We start from the raw sequence: 15347 nt of genomic DNA, 5'->3' as shown, positions 1-15347 counted from the left end.
TTATGAAGAAATCTATAAATATTTATGTGTGGACTTTGGTGTGGACCTGAGTTTTCAACCCCATTTGTGTAAATACTGAGGAGTGTGATTGCTGGATCATGTGGTAAGAGTATATTTTGTTTGAAAGAAATTGCAAACATTTTCAAAAATAGCTGTACCACTTTTCATTCCACCAGCAATGAGTAAAAGTTTCTGTTGTTCTACATCCTAGTTAGCATTTGTCGGTGTTTTGGATTTTAGCCAATGTTATAGGTGTGTAGTAGTATCTCACTGTTTTTTTAAATTTGTAATTCCCTAATGAAATACTGTTATGAACTGAATTATGTCCCCCACCCAATTTCATATGCTGAAGTCTTGACCCCTAGTACCTCAATATGTGGTTTTATTTGGAGGTAGGGTCTTAACAGAATTAATCAAATTAAAGTAAAATTATTAGATTGGGTCCTAATCCATTATGGCTAGTGTCCTTATAAAAAAGGGGAATTTTGGACGCAGTGATATGCATACAGGAAGAATTTCATGGACACATGAAGACTGTCATCTATAGCCAAGGAGTGAGGCCTGGAATCTGAATCCTTCCTTCATAGCCCTCAGAAGGAACCAACTCTGCTAACACCTTGATTTTGGACTTCTAGCCTCGAAATTGTGAGAAATTAGTTTCTCTTGCTTAAGCTATCCAGTTTGTGGTACTTTGTTATGGCAGCCCTACCAAGCTAATAAATATATGATATTCAGCATCTTTTCATATGCTTACGTGCCATCAGCTTATCTTCTTGATGAGGTATGCATCAGATTTTTTGCCCATTTTTTGTTGTTTTCTCACTGGTAGATTTTAAGGTTCTTTGTATATTCTTTCTTTGTATATTTGGATATGTGTTTTGCACATTTTTCCCCATCTGTGGCTTGTTTTTCAATTCTTAACAGTGTTTTTTTTTTGCAGTACAGTTTTTAATTTTAATAAATTCTAACTTAGTTTTTTTCTTATGTAGATTACGGTTTGGTGTTGTCTTAAAAGTCACTGTCAGTCCCAAAGTCATTACGATATTCTTCTATGTTATACTTTAGAGGAATGTTGTAGCTTTGTCTTTGATTCATTTTGAACTAATTTTTGTGAAAGTTTTATCTGCATCCAGATTCTTTTTTTTTTGAATGTGTATTCTTTTTTCTCAGCATCCTTTGTTGAAAACTTATCCTTTCTTCATTGATTTTTTTCACTGAATTTGCCTCATTGTCAAAGATCAGTTGATTACATTTTTTTGCATTTATATCTGTTCCTTTTCATTGATCGATTTGTCTGTTCTTTCACCAATACCACATTGTCTTGATTACTGTGGAGTCATAGTAAGTCTTGAAGTCCTGTAGTATCAGCCTCCAACTGTGTTCTTCTCCTTTAACATTGTTTTGACAATCTGGCTAACATTTATTTTTAAATGTTCGTTAATTTTTGAGAGAGATAGGGCACAAGTGAGAGAGGCAGAGGGGGAGGCACAAGTGGAGGAGGGGCACAGAGATAGGGGGACACAGAATCTGAAGCAGAGAATCTGAAGCAGGTTCCAAGTTCTGAGCTGTCGGTGCAGACCCTGATGCAAGGCTCAAACCCTCAAACCGTGAGATCATGACCCAAGCTGAAGACAGACACTTAATCTACTGAGACACCCAGGTTCCCTTAACGTTTTTTGTTTTCTGCTTTCTTATTTTTTTTTTTTTTAATTTTTGAGAGAGAGAAAGCGTGAGCATGAGCAGGAATGGTGCAGAGAGAGAGGGAGATAGAGAACCCCAAGCAGGCTCTACGCTAACAGCAAGGAGCCTGACACAGGTCTTGATCTTACGAACTATGAGATGATGACCTGAGCTGGAATCCAGAGTCAGGACCTTAACTGACTGAACCACCCAGGTGCGCCCTCACGAACATTATTTACTAACAGTGAATTAACATGTGAGTGTGGATGACTTGAGTTTGTATGATTTTCCTTACTTTCCAATTTAATTTATAACTTACATGATTTATTCTTATAGCCTTTTAAAAAGAGGTTAGAAAAAAAGGTATAATTAGAGAACTCAGTTTTGTAATTTTGACTCATATTTTCTTTTCATTATGTTGTATCTCTGAGAAGGACTGATAAAATATATGTCGACTATGCATGGTATAATTTAGGATGATGAATGATTATAAAATGAATGGGGACTTTACATAAACTGTTGTAAAATAACATCAATGTAATAGGATCCTGAATTCTCTAAAAATGTGACATTTAAACAGAGATAAGGTTATGCATAATTTAGCCATATAAAATACTGATACTCCTTAATTTATTTTAAAGGATATATCTGAGTTTTTAGGGAATTCCCATTAAATATTAATTTAAGTATTAAATGACTTGATAGAGTGTGATTCTGTTTGAGGGAAATTTCTAAGTTACTAACTATGAGAGCGGAATATTCTTTAAAATTGTGTTTTAGATTACTTCATTGTGAATATTGAAAGTGTTCCTTTAGAACAATAAATATTCTAACCTGTTTTTTTTTCTTTCTTTTTTGCTTTTTCCTTTGCTAGAGCCTTTTTGTTCTGCAGGCTTTTAAGTTTAGCATCCTATTTAGGAGATTTTACTTTTTAGCTTGTATACAAGCTATTTGTTAGTTTTTGGAATAGGACCTATATTATTTATAAATGTTCAGAATGTTTCTTTAAGTATTATATAAAGGAGAAATCTAAGGTATTCCTGACAAAATGTCTGTAGTTACATTATTACCAGTTGTTCTTTAAGAATAAGAAGTAAGACTGATAATGCAGGCATTTAGCCTGACATTCATGTAGTATTTTAGATGGAAAGTCAGAAGCACTTAGTAGCTCTTTGGTGCTAACCATTTCATAATATGGTATGAATCAAGATGGGGAATTAAATGGAGATGCAAATATAGAATGGCTTTTTTTTTTCTCCTGTGGCACTTTTGTTTATGATTGGTCAAGTGATTTATTTATTTCTTTACTTATCTCAAGAAAAATAGCTTTTTGGACACTTTAGGAAAAGAGTTTAATCTGACTTTAATCTGGTAAAGTCTGTTTATCTGACTAGTTTGAATTTTTAACCTCATAACCCAATTTAAAACTCAGCTTTTTCCCTTCTGCTCATTGCCACTTGGCTTTTCTAGGAGATTGGAGTGTGGAAGAGTTGAATCTAGTCATTCAGTCTGTTCACTCCAGTTAGTGGAGAGTGAGCTGCTTTTTCGTTTTTATTCCTATTTCTCCCCCTGGGTTCTGGTACCTAAAGGAGAGATGGAAAGATCTCCTACTTAAGTAGGAGAACTTTAGTTTTCTTTTTCTCCTCTGCTGAATACTGACTAGACCTTAATGCTTTCTGTCGGGGAAAGAGACAAAAATACTGGTTTTCTGATGCATCACTTACTGTAAAACTTGTTTTGGAGGTGAGATATTTTTGGTGTGTAAAGTTCCATCCAGTTCTGGCTTGTCTTCTACTTTTTTTCAGTTTCTACCTCTCGAGGATACTCACAGCCTCTGGCTGCTGGGATCCCCATTGTCTGGAGGCTCAAGTTCAGCTACTTTCACAGTCAAGACACTCTTTGCCATTACAGTGGTTCTCTTTACCCTGCTTTCCAACTTTGAGTCTTTTTTCCTCTCCCCTCAGATAAGTCTACCAAAGGGGAGAGAGCATGGGATGATAAGCAAGCATACATGCAAGCAGAAGTCCAACTGAAAGATAACTGTCTTCCTTCTTGCCAGTCTTTTGGACCCCTTCATACTGGGTTTAGATTCTTGGACAACAGCACTGTCCAACTACATTAAGTCATTGAAGGAAACTCTCAAGTTGGTTGACTCACTCAAAATGAGACAAGGGTGGGCAGTTTGGGATAACAAAGAATTGGGGAAGGTAAACATGTTTCAGTTATGAAGGAGTAGTTGGTTCTCACGTTTGATCTCTGACTTCTGAATGTTAAATACTTGATTGATGATTTTTTGTTCTTAGTCTTGAGTTCTAATTATCAATCCCACCTCATTGTTATGTAAATTTTACTATAGTCTTGCTGGTATTGTAGTATCAATGCAGAGTATATGTCTAAACCCCCCCCCCCCCCACCCAGTGGATGCCTGAAACCACAGACAGTAATGAACCCTATGTATAGTGTTTTTTCCTGTACATGCATAGCTATGACAAAGTTTAATTTATAAATTAGACATGGTAAGAAATTAACAACAACTAATAATAAGATTATATACTGTAATAAAGTTATGTGACTGTGGTCTGTCTCTCAAAATATTGTACTGCCCTCAGCTGTCTGGTGATGTGAGATGATAAAATGCTTATGTGAATGAGATGAAATAAGGTTAATGACAGGCATTGTCTTGTAGCATTAGGCTAGTATTAATCTTCTGAGGATACGTTAGAAGGAGGATCATCTGCTTCTAGACAGCATTGACCACAGGTAACTGAAACTGCAGAAAGCCAAAGTGTGGATAAGGTGATTTCCATTCTTGCTGGCTACGATCAGTTCAACCACAGCAACTAGTATGATCCTTACAAAAGATTAAACAAGTGATATTACTCCGCCAGTCAAAATATTGCAGTGGTTTTCTCTAAGAGTTTTTTTAAAAGAGTCCAAAGTCCTTATTATGGTCTGCAAGTTTCTGTGTGATCTGACACCAGGTTAAAATTTTGATCACTTGCTCCTGTAACAGGACTTTGCTCTTATTGTTCTTTGTGTGTAGTGTTCTTACCCCAGATAGTCTGTGGACTCCTGTCATTTCATTCTTTGTTCATATACTGCTGCTTCCTTAGGTTTTCTCTGACTACTTTGTTAAAATAGTATATTTGTTAGTTTGTTCCTATAACTTGCTTTCCTTTTGTTTTATACCTAAGTCATTTCCATACATTTTATTATAATTTAATCGTTTATTATCCATCTCTCTCATTAGCATGAAATCTTTGAAAGGTCATTGGCTCCTTTGTTCAGTGCTTTACCTAGTGTCTTAAATGGAACCTGACTCCTAGGAAACTCAATTTTTTTTTGTTGAGTGAATAAATGAAGGAATGCTAGTATCTATACTCAAACTTTAGAAATAGCTTTGGCTTCTCTCACAATTTTTAGTCTTCTAGTGTTTTTACATAGTAGTATACTTTTGTTTTTTTATAGATTTTTTAAAATCCTAATTATATATTCCCAGTGTTCTTATCCCAGTTGAACCATCCACACCTCTAGTTGGTCTTCCATGCTGCTGCTAGAGTGATTTTTGTTAAATGCTTCTCAAGTTGCCACCCTTTGGAATAAAATATTTTAAAATTCCTGAGCCTAATTGGACCTGTGGCTGTTGTCCTTCTCACTGACCTGTGCATGTATTCTATGTTCTACTAATATCCTTTTCATTGCAGTACTCTGAATGCTTTCATATGCTTCTCTCTTACTCCTATACCTTTATGTAAAGGTATATCTTTTTATCTTACTGCTATATATTTTATTAGTGTGTGAATACATAAAACGTAACTCCTATCATGAGAAGGCTCTGGAAAAAGTTCTTTACATTTGAAGTGGTTGGGAGCCAAGTGTGTGTGTGTGTGTGTGTGTGTGTGTGTGTGTGTGTGTGTGTGTGTACATATATATATATAAGCAAACTCTTTCATTTTCTTCGCTGGGTACCTTTAATACATGGTGAGAGTTCATTTGTCATTTTTGATGAGTATTTAAAAAGTTGCTACAGTCTTGAAGAGTACCATAAACACTCTTTTGTAATGTTCTTTGCAATGTGGAATTTATTTCAAAGGTATGGCTAATCTACAGATGTTGTAACTCACAGATTCTTTTTAAAGGCTGTGCATGTATGAATGTATATTGAATCATTACCTTCACAAGACAAACTGAAAGGAATAGGGAAAATAATTTATGAAATTAAGAGTATTGCTTGTAGTATAACCTTTCAGAAAATATGGTCCCTTGATCGGTTCTTCAAATTTAGATTTTTTTGTTTGTATATTATTATGTGTGTGAATTAAAGGAGGGACTGACAAAGGAAATGAAATTATTTTATATAGACAATTGAAGCTCTAAATATTTTCCATATCTGAGCCTGTTCAAAATAAGTACAGTGTCATAGAAGGGATCAGTGTGGTCTTTTGGGAAATGTAGACTATAGGAGTACATAGCAGTGTCTCAAAACTTGTATTTAGCAATTTTGCATCTAAAATAGTATAGAAATGTATAGTTTGCAATGTTGGTCTCTTTCAGAAGATACAGCTAAAAAAAAGTAGAAGACTTAGCTAAATAAAACTAATAAGTTATGTAGCAATAAACAAAGATGAGACCCTATAAGGAAGTTCTGGTTGTTTGATATAGCTTTTTTGAACAATTATTGCTATTACTGATAATTTTAGGTCACGTATTGTACCATGTGTTTATGTGAATTATTTCATTTGGTTGTTGGAACATCTCTGTGTCTGTTTTTCAGTAAAAAAAAAAAAAAGGAACAGCTGTTCAGAGTTAGACATTTAGTTTAAGTGATTACTTCCACCTACTCAATTGGGTATCTTCAAACCACTTATCAGTAGTTCCTTAAATTTTGGAGGGGAGTCACAGAACCTTTTGAGAACCTCACAAAAGCTTACGGCCTGGTCGCCCTAGACAAATGTGCTTGTGGTCCCCTATAATAGGTCTTTATTTTTAGCATGCAATTTTGCAGAATTTCTAGATTACCTAAGTCACATACATGGACCCCACAATGGAATCTCTGATATGTGTCTTCTTTTAATAAAGAAACTGATAAACTCTGTATTTTTTTCTTCCTCTACTACCTCTTATCACTTTAGGAAGGTAATATTTGTTTGCACTATGCCTTATTCTAGAAAGAATTTGAAGAAGCTGAAAGGAAATTATCAACTATCTCTAACTCTACTAGGTATATACCAAAATAAATACATAAATGCTGTTATGGCAAGTGAGATTCAGAAGTTTGATGGATGGGACACTTTTTAATGGTCACATTTGTTGGACTTTGCTTCAGAGCACCCTCATTCTGTTTCATGACTGTATGTGCGTATTTTGAAGTAATGTGAACTGTTACTTCTTCAGGGGAAACAGAGTAGCTCTGCCTAGAGATAAGAAATTAGAAAGGTAGTGCCTTCCAGCTTCATGATTGATTCAGTGATATTTCTCAGAGAATAATCTTTTCTTGATCTTGTAATTCCATCAAATATAAATTACATAGAAAGGGTGTTGTAGTAAAAGTAGGATGGTAATAGTTTTCCTTATTAATGAACTAAAGTTATTGTACACTTAGTTAACTCATTGATATGTGGGCTAAGGATGAAGACTGTATTTATTTATAACTCTTTGAGACTTTGGAGAAGAAAAGTTGTTATTTTACATGAGATCACTTTTAAAGGTCCATTATATGAAAAATAATTTAACCATTGCTAATTGTTGAGGACTAGTTATTTCATAACATTGGTTTTTAAATATAAAGTAATTTAGAATTTCAGAATGGGTTTCCTTACTTTTAAATATATTTTCATGTCACTGATGCTTCAATTCTGATATCTCACCTCCTTTGTTTTTTCCCCCTTGAATTGTCATCTAAAGTAAAAGCATTAAATTAGCTAAACATAATGAAGTATCTTACTGTATATATTTGCTTGGTTTTAGGTAAATTACTATAAATGTAATGTTATAAAACTGTATGCAGTGTTTGGGTTTAATTTTTCTACGTATGTGTTTTAACATTGACTTACAGTTATGTTGTATGAATAATTGTATTTCTACTTTTTCCTTCAATCATTCTTAACATCGAATTTTTAAATGAACAGTAGCCCATCTGTGTAGGGCTCTTGTGACTGAATGATGTATTTTGTTTTGCTGTGGCACAGTTTTTAGACAGCCACTTTTGTTGTTAAATATTTTCATTTTCTATAGTACTTTTCATCCCTGTATATATGTACAGGAGTCACTTCACCCACCACCGAATTGCAGCCACTTCTGAGGTGGAACGCAGCAACTGTTTAACAGCGCACTTTCCCCTAGGTGCTGACAGCTGCAGAAGAAATTGTACATGGTCCTGTACAGAAGGTATTTCTCCACTGTGCCATCTGCAGAGTGAAACTGACTAGGAGTACTACATAGACTGTAAGTTTCTTGTGTACCCGTCCTAGACTGGAAAACCCAATAAGAGAGAATAACAAATAACTGGGAAGCATCATTTAAAAATGTATTGAGGTCAGTTAAACTTAGTGCTGCTCTCCCTGGCTCTAAATTTTATTTTAACGTCATCTAATTTGTGATTGGTACTGAATTGAATAACAAACAAATAGATGCACTCCTTGGCAATTATTTTATTCTAAAAGCATATGAAACTAAAGTGCTTTCATAAATACTTCACTTTAATGAAGCTTAAAAGAATCAATTTGTTTTTAAATATTTTCAAATAACCAAACCAATATTATATAAGATCTTAGAACTGTATTCTTAAAGTAGCAAATCAACTTAAAATTCAACAGGAACATCCTAATTAGCTTTCCTTATAGTGTTTTATGTTTTAGTTGTAATACTTTCATTCTTGTGGTGAAAGCTTTGCAACAAAGCCAGTTTATAATGAACCTAGTTTTGATTTTTTGTTTTAGAAGCTTTGAGTTTGATTTTTTTTTTTAGTGTATTGAAACAAAGCTTGGGAGAGAAGAAACAGTAAATATTTGAAATTTCACTTAATGTATTTTAGTCTTTCTCTTCCATTTCATTATTTAATGATTTTCTTTTTCCTTTTGTAAAAGCTGTTTACCAGAGTGCTATCTTTAATAATAGTTTGGTATGTTTATGCCTTATAAGATAGTAAAATAACATTAGAAGCTCCTGTGTCTATTGTTAAACAATATGATATGGATTGTTATATTTCATTGTTTTGCAAAATTTCTAGTCAATAATATGACTTACTATCTATTTTTGTGTGTCTGTGCATCTGTAGACATTTCTCTGGTAAGAAATTAGGATCTCTTAGTCTTCACAGAGTCTTAATTTTATGAAATATAGTGTCATTTGTTTTAGGTAACTTTAACTTACATCATAATTTAAATGATGTTTGTGTACATCTCTATGCCTATAGATTCTCAATGAAAGCAGATAAAAGCCTCTCTGGGCCACAGTTTACTTACTTGTAAAATGAGGTGGGTGGAAGAAATTATTTCCACAGACCCTTTATTTACACGTTTTCTGTTTAACTCAGGGGTAGAATTCTATGTATATAGAATGTACCTTACATTGTGTAACCAAGATATTTTGGTGCAAGTGACTTTGTTCTAGTTAGAATATTATTTGTGTTAATTAAATGCCGAGTGATGGTATTTTAGAGTCAAAAGAAGAGGTCTGATTTCCTACAAAGATTTTTAACTGTCTCTAATTGTTAGTGGAATTACCTTGCTGTTTTGAAATAAACTTTTTTGAGAATAAATAAAAATCTCAACAACCTGTTCATCATAGAGGCATCTGGTAAATTTTTAAAAACTAAGCTTTACATTCACAGTGGAATGCAGTTAAATATTACCAAAAACTAACTTTTTAATGAGATTTTCCCTCTTACTTAGACTTAATACTTCTTTCAGCAGTCAAAGCACTAAAGAAGTAAACATTAATATTTTAAAGAATATAGTTTAGACATAATGTACTTATGTATCTTTAGCAAGAAGGTATTTTATCAGTATATGTAATATTTGATTTGCTAGAATTGGTTCTTTTGAATTTTCTACAAACAGTGTAATTGTAAGTATTGCTTCATCTCATTTATCTTAATAACTGAAGTTAATATATTTGACAGAATAGACCATATGCTATATATACTGTTTTGGTGAAAAGTGCAAACCATACCTGTTGTGCATATCTGAGTATATAATTTTCAATTATACAGAGTTGTTATATATTAGACCTTCTGTGGATGATGTAAGTTTAGCAACTTAATAGATTCAGTTTTTAACGAAATGAATCTTATACTTTAAAATACTTCAACGTATGTTATTTGGAAAAGGGAATTAGATGGAAACTTTCATTTTTATTGAATATACTTATGTATTCTATGAATTTTATGAACATGTACTACTTGTATAATCAAAAATAAAGGAAAATATTGATATTAGAGTTAAAGTGTATATTTGGAGCATTTATTTAGTTTATTTAGAAATCACCTTCATTGCGTAAAGTATCTTATAGATACTTCTTATCTCTGTTTGAATGTTTGTTTCTCAAAGGGAGGGGTTTTCATATTATTCTGCAGGACCAGCATTGTGGTTGGGCTTATTGTATAATTTATATTCATATAATAGTTTTTGAATTCAGAAATAAATACTAGATCAAGATTAACTAAATCTTAAAGAAACCTGTATTTTTTCCATCTTCCCCCATTATAATCTTCTGTTTGAAATAGAAAAATGAGAGAAGTATATAGATAAAATGAATTTTTAATACTTAATAATATGTACTTAGACTTATGGCAATAATGTTCTCTGACAACATATAGCTTTCAGTTGGAAGCTTTAAAGAGAAATACAGCACCAGCTGAAGAAATAGTGAAATTGATGAGAAAATAAAATGCAAGGAAATGTACTTTTTGTGTAGATTTTACTTAATTTAAACTAATTTTAAAGAACATTTTCATATAGAGTTTCAATCCATATTTTAAAATTCTCATATGCTCTCCTCAGTTTTACAAAATAACATCCTCTGTCTTTTCAATTAAAGGCATATTTTTATATTGATCCCAGATATCTAAAAAACTATTTGTCTCATCAAATTTGTCTGAGCAGAATCTTGTCACGTAATAGGAAAATGAAACACTTACAGATGTTTCATTGTGAATAATGGGGAAATGATTTTGTAATTTCACATTAGGTGGACAATTCTTTTCATACTAAATGGTTAATATTTGAGTTTATTTAATAAACTTTGGTATTCAGACATTATCTTCTGTCATCCGAAATACAATTTATATCCTTTGGATAATATTTGCAGTTTGAATTTATATAGAAACAAATGTGAGGAATTTTTTTTTTCAAAGAACCTCACACCAGTTATATGAAGTTAAAATACTCATATAATTACCTCAGTCTTTGATATTCATGTGTTATGTATCAATTAAGTCCGGCCACTTTTTATGAATTTTGCAGATATTTCTCATGTACATTTAATTGGTTGAAAATTTTAAAAGTCTAAATTTGTATAAAGAACTATGCCGCAAATCTCTTTAATAGTAAGTTAACATACCTTTATTACCTAAAATTTGCTTAATCCCTGAAATTTCTGTATGTCATAGGTAAAGCGTTTGTGTGTGTGTGTGTGTGTGTGTGTGTGTGTGTGTGTGTGTGTGTACGCATGTGATATACTTTCTGAAGCATGGCCTGGAATCCTGACTGCCACTTGGTAGCTATTTAAATAAAGTATAAATTGTTTAATAACTGTAAGTTTTTTTTTTTAATCCGTTAATAGGAAATCATTACACCTACCTCACAGGGTTGTTGTGAGGAAAAACAGTAAAACATATGTGAAAGTGCTTTGCATATGCTGGATAGGCAGTATATAAAAAATGAGTGTTAGTAGAACTTCAGTGGACCTCATTTTTATCTTATGATAAAATCTATATTCTGTGCATGTGATCTGACTCCCTCTTTATGTCCTCAACCTCATTTCTTTCCTTGCAGACTGCATATATTGATTAATTGATGCCGAGTGCTTTGCAGTTCTTAGAATATGTCATGTCTTCTTTGGGTCTTTGTGTGCTTGCAACATTCTTTCCAACTACTCACACACCCCTTTTCCCCAGACCGCTATCATCTGTGTAACTCAACCTCATTCTTCAGGTCTTCCTTTACAGATTTCTCCTTAACTAAGATGTTTCCTACTCATCCTTCACCTCTTATACTCCTGTTAGATGACCCTTGTATATATATGGTCCTCTGGGCTTTGCTTGTTCCTATGCTAGCAGTTAGCTCATGTATTATTACTGCCTTTGTGCTTGTCTGTTTCCTCTGTAAGCTCGTTGAGAGTGGAGTCTGCCTTTAACTTCTTTAACTCAGTACTTAAGAGTTTCTGCAACTCAGGAAACAGTGAGCATTTTATAAATAGATGTAAGTTCTCCCGAAACAAATTCATAACACATGATTCATACTCCTTAAAAAAATGTTTAATTCTGTATTTATAGGATAGATTTTAAGCTCCATAATAACCATATCAAAATTACGGCATTTTTATAATTGACTACTTTACTCACCATTTGTCACTCTTAATGGATTTATTAAGAGGTGAACTCACCAGGGTGCAAGTGGAAAGTTACTTTATTCTTTCCTGTCATGGCACCTGAAATCCCACCTTGAATATTTTCTTTTCTGCTTCTCGATACATGCTTTTCAAGTGTCTATCTCTTCTCTGCTCTTGTTCTTCTTCCTCTTGCTCTTTTCTTTCTCTTGTTCTTTTCATTCTCTCTTCAATACTTTCTTTGCTTACTCCCTGGCATTTGAAAATATACTAACTTTTCAGATAACTTTTTTTTTAAAAAGAAGGCTATGAAATTAAAATTCCAAATTCTCATCCAATGTGAAAATTTTCGCTTATGTCAGCTTTGTTTAAAGAAGGCTTGGGGTGCCGGGGTCAGTTGGTTTAGCTTTTGACTCTTGATTTCTGCTTGGGTCATGATCTCACAGTCATGAGATGGAGACCTGCATTGGGCTCTGTGCTGACCATGGAGCCTGCTTGGGATTCTCTCTGCCTCTCTGTCTGCCCTTCCCCCATTCACGTTCTCTTTAGCACACTCACTCTCTGTCAAAATAAATAAGCATTTAAAAGAATTTTTAAAGATTAAAAAGGAATAAAGAAGGCCTACAAACCTGAGTGGAGACATGTCAACTAGTGGACATTTGTATTAATTTCATTTTGCCTTAGTTTTTCTACCAGCTTCTCGTGCTGCTCCTGGTGGGTCTTCCAAAGTTTAATGTTAGAAATAGAGAAGAACTAATTGGCAATAAAGGCATGTTGGAAATTTAACTTTTTTGCTTTCCTGGATTTATCAGACTCCCACTGTTGGGAGGACACCCCAGTTGTAATTCCTTGATACAGTTGAGACTTCCTTTGTTGGTCTTCTTTTGACTACTATCCTTGGTTTCTGACTTTCTAGTCTATGTTGAACCTCTTTCTTCTGGGGTTATCTTGTTCCCTTTGCAGTCCTCTGTGTAGAATTCCTTTAAAAATGGCTCAATGCCAATTCCTTTCCCAGGAGTCCTTGGAAAATATCCCATTGGAAATTGTAATTCTTTACTTCAAACTCTGAAATTGGCTATTTCTAAGGTAGTAGCCCCAGACTAAGGGCATCTTAACCTCTTGCCTTTAGATGTTTTTAGGCCTAGGTCCAGTTCCTGTATCATTCGTTTAATGCCTTGTATCCTAAGGGACATAGGCCAAACTTTGAGTGGGTCGCTGTTCTATTTCTTCCTCAAACAATGTAAGCTCCTCTCCTCCAATATATACTTATATTTTTTATATGAGCGATGGATTAAACAATGCCTGAGCAATTTTTGGCCACATTTTTCCAAATGTTGCATAGATGAGCTGTTACCTTAGGTATAGTATTTAGAACCTTTTGTTGTCAGCTTTGGTTCCTATCTGAAACTGAGAAAACAAGAAAATGACCATAATGGTCATCTTGCATTTCTAGAAATTTCTGTGAACATTCATCCATTTCTATATTTCTGTGCCTTGTGTTAGGTTATACTGTGAGTTTGTAATGTCCTTCCTACTTTTTCCTCCTGGTGGAATCCTTCCCAGTCTTTGATGACCAATTTAGGGGAAATCTCTGTTGGTGCCTGCAGTTAGAATAACTTCTGTCTACTGTGTTCTCACACATACTTTGTGTGAAGTGTTATTGTATTACTTATAAATTTGTCTGTCTGACTAGATTGAGAGCATTTTTTAGATAGCCACTGACTTATTGGTGAACCCCTTGCCACTTGGTCTCTATTATGTGTTCCATATATTATTTGGTAAATTAATCTCTTCTGAACACTGACATTAAACTTTGTAAAATTATTGTTAAGTAATTAATATTTATATTCTTATTTATTTCTGTCCATATTTCAAAAAATGTTTGAGGCGGTAAGAATTATATTTTATGCCTCTGATTTTTGTCTCCCAGTGTTATTGCTCTTTATCTGTTCTTAGGCACATTCATTCTTTCAGTTCTGTTTTTCATTCAGTTTTCTCCATTTCTCCCTGCATTCCTAATATTTCTTCCTTGTTTTGTTTTTCTTCCTTGTTTTATTCCAATTTTCCAATTGACGGATTTAACTATGAGAAGTAAAGATAACCAGGTATTCCAAGCAGGTTCAGGCTGAAAGTTAAAAAAAAAAAAAGTAAATATGACAGATCTCCAGACTAGTTGAATTTCAAGCAGTATAGATGCCAGAAATTGTAATTTATGTGATTATTTGTCTGCAGTCATATTGCTTATACCAATAGATTTTTGTGTGTTTTCATAAGAAGGAACACTATAAAAGATGGCCAAGTGATTGATTTTCAATTTTAGATATCAAGAAACACTGTTTATTTCTATTCATTACCCCACTTTCTAATCACTACAGTTATTCAAACATCTATTTACCTTACAAAATTAGTAAAATTAATTATTGAATTTTTTACTTAGTTTAAGGTGAATATTACTCTATGATGAAAGTTTGATATTAGGAAGAATAAAATTCCATTTTTCCTAGTTTTTGTGAACATATTGACAAAGCTAAAATCCAGGAGAGTTTTTAGGAAACATCTCGTATGGACCAGTTATCAAATAGGAAAATTAATGCTAAAACATATAGTTTTTCTAACTATACCATCTGAAATGTACTTCTCTTTTAAATATTCATTATTCTGTTTTCTTTTCCTTTTAATGGCTATTTCTGTTTTTCAGGTGTGGTTTTGTATAGAACTTTAAGAAACCCTCTTTTGGTGGGTCAAGTGAAATGTTAAAAAAGTAAATATTATAAACATTAAAATTCATCAAAACCTAGTTCTTTATTTTATATGTAAGCCTATGTAATGTCCCAGGCAAAATACCTTACTTATATTATAGATATACATGCACATAATAAGGAAATTGGCCATTAATTGATATTTCTTTTTTATGCTTGTTTCTGAAATGCTAGCTCCACATTTTCCCCTTTGCTGCAGGCTATGACAGATTCAGCATGTCTGAAACCAAAGTAGATATTTAGTTGTCTATTCTCATTCAGCCTTCCAACTGAATCATTCTTGCTTATGACTTCAGTATATACCTTGTGACCGAGAGTCACAATAATACCATTCTCTCCTCTCCTTTGACTTGAATGTCA

The 15347-nt window shown here is 33.3% G+C and overlaps 1 protein-coding gene across 6 annotated transcripts in view; it reads left to right on the top strand.

Annotated features, from left to right (window-relative positions):
* NOVA1 (NOVA alternative splicing regulator 1) overlaps window positions 1–15347 on the top strand; it is a 153175-nt gene that overhangs the window by 41747 nt on the left and 96081 nt on the right. Inside the window, exon 2 of one of the 6 annotated variants that reach the window (XM_040476840.1) lies at window positions 8023–8124. The exons of the other annotated variants lie outside the window; for them this stretch is intronic. The gene's annotated coding sequence lies outside the window, so the exon portion shown is untranslated. The remainder of the gene's footprint in view (window positions 1–8022; window positions 8125–15347) is intronic. 6 annotated transcript variants of the gene reach the window in all.

The sequence above is a fragment of the Herpailurus yagouaroundi genome, unplaced genomic scaffold, assembly GCF_014898765.1.
Source record: "Herpailurus yagouaroundi ecotype Mexico unplaced genomic scaffold, PumYag 141, whole genome shotgun sequence".
Lineage (NCBI taxonomy): Eukaryota > Metazoa > Chordata > Mammalia > Carnivora > Felidae > Herpailurus > Herpailurus yagouaroundi.
Note: the sequence above shows the minus strand (reverse complement) of the source record. Positions and strands in the feature narration are given on the sequence as shown.